Source organism: Oratosquilla oratoria, chromosome 21 (assembly GCF_046742065.1).
Source record: "Oratosquilla oratoria isolate Oo_2021 chromosome 21, ASM4674206v1, whole genome shotgun sequence".
Taxonomy (NCBI): Eukaryota; Metazoa; Arthropoda; class Malacostraca; order Stomatopoda; family Squillidae; genus Oratosquilla; species Oratosquilla oratoria.
Genome location: NC_134797.1, coordinates 14,241,966 through 14,244,465, shown reverse-complemented (window position 1 = coordinate 14,244,465; position 2,500 = coordinate 14,241,966).

The window sequence follows — 2,500 nt, the reverse complement described above, 5'->3', positions numbered from 1 at the left end:
GTGTATGTGTATGTAACTCGAGCATACAATATATGAGCTCAACTTTATTTCTCTCTTGATGGCGCAATTGGTTAAGTCACCAACACTTGTCACGTGCTAGTCCGGGTTCGAGTCCTTGGCCGTACCACGTTTCAATTTTTGCATGTTGGCCTCCGTGAGTCTCTCGATGTTGATGGTTTAGAATTAAAGTGTATTGTGGTTGATATATATATATATATATATATATATATATAAATGTATATATATATACATATATATATACATACACACACACACACATATATATATATATATACATACACACACACACACACACACACACACACACACACACACACACACACACACACACACACACACACACACACACACACACACACACATTCACACACCAAAAACTAAAAATTCTAAAGAGTATTCTGAACGTGAGAGAGGACCATGAAAGAAATGTATTCAAGCGGAATGGTAAATTAAGAGGAAGCAATTAAACGATGGGAGAATTATTTAAAATATTTTCTTAAGAGGCCCCAACCACGTGACACATTGCGTGAAGATACATATTTATTAGCAGAAGAATATATTGAAGAATCAAGATAATGTGGAAGCAATATAGAGCCTAAAAAAGAAATGAAAAAATGACAAGGGTTATGACTCAGGCAGTATCTCAGGAGACTTGTTGAAGAATGTAGTTGGAATTATAAAACCATTAAATGATTTGATAGCGGTGATCTAGAAAATTGAAAGAATACTAAGCTCAATGAGCAAATTGGATCACCAGCGAGCACGGCTGCATATAGATGTAGAGGAAGATCTTGCAGATTAACAGATGTGATCATAACCAAACAAATCAATCAGCAAAACATAAGATCATATGAATGGAGAGACTGCAAGAAACTATAAGGTCTACACTGAGCAGTTCCATGTCCATTACTACCTGTCATCCCTATCCATAAAGTTAACTAGATTTCTCTTAAAACAACAAATTGTTCCAGCGCACACTACATGGTTACTAACACTATTCCATTCGTTAATCACTGTTGGTTACCCAGTTCTTGACATTTTAAACCTAAATTTCAATTATACTGAAGTTACCAAAATCTTCCAGTATCTTGATGTGATAGCAACATGAAAGAAATAAATAGAAAAATGAGTAGCAACGAAGGTTACACCATGAAATAAATTCTATTATATTTTTTCTACATATTATGAAGAAAAGAAATATATCAAGAACCATTAAAATGTGCAACTCAATTAAACATGTAAACATCCCCGAAACATAGACTTTAACTAAAAATTAGAAAACAACATTCTAAGAAGAATAGCAGAACCAATATATAAAACTTAACGGATAAAAAAAAAAAAAATACTTACTCAAGAATTATGGGAAAGGACCTAACGACCAAGACAGATATCCGAAATCCAAAGACACATGACGTGATGGTCGGGGGACGTTGCTAGAATAGGCAAAGAGAGGACACAAAGAAAAAAATCGTTCTGATATTGATCGAAGAGGAAAAACGAAGACGGAGAGGAAAGACCACGAGGGAGACCACGAGTGAGGTAGATAAACGACATAATAGGGGGAGGTGCAGAGGACATTCGTGGAATTGGTAGACTGGATGGATCTGGTAGCACGAGATCCTTTACGTTCCAAAGGCTTTATATATATACATATATATATATATATATATATATATATATATGTATATATATATATATATATATATATACATATATATATATATATATATATATATATAATATATATATTCATATGGATGCATACATTATATACATGTACACATATTAGTTCTGGCATTTACTTCCAGCAGACCATATTAAGCTGAGGTTATCCTAGGCCCAAATATGTATATTAGATGTATTCATATCTAGGAGGTGAAGTTTATGTAACATTTATACATACAAGAAACAAAATCTCACTTATGCCTGCCGTGACTGATGTCTTGTGTATTTATTGTAGCTGCCGTCAGGCGATTTTATTGAACTGAGAAGAAGCCCTTTCATTTTCAAAATAGGTAATGAACATCACTCTTGTTGCGTCGGTAGGGTTGACAGGACTGCAGCAGCATTTACTAATGATGATAATAGCACCAATCCCACTCCCCCCTCTCCTCTCCCACCTCCCCCTCCTCTCCCACCTCCCCCTCCTCTCCCACCTCCCCCTCCTCTCCCACCTCCCCTCCTCTCCCACCTCCACCTCCTCTCCCACCTTCCCTCCTCTCCACCTCCACCTCCACCTCCTCTCCCACCTCCCCCTCTTCTCCCACCTCCCCTTCCTCTCCCACCTCCCCATCCTCTCCCATCTCCCCCTCCTCTCCCACCTCCCCCTCCTCTCTCACCTCCCCCTCCTCTTCCACCTCCACCTCCTCTCCCACCTCCCCCTCCTCTCCCACCTCCCCCTCCTCTCCCACCTCCCCCTCCTCTCCCACCTCCCCCTCCTCTCCCACCTCCCCCTCCTCTCCCACCTCCCCCTCCTCTC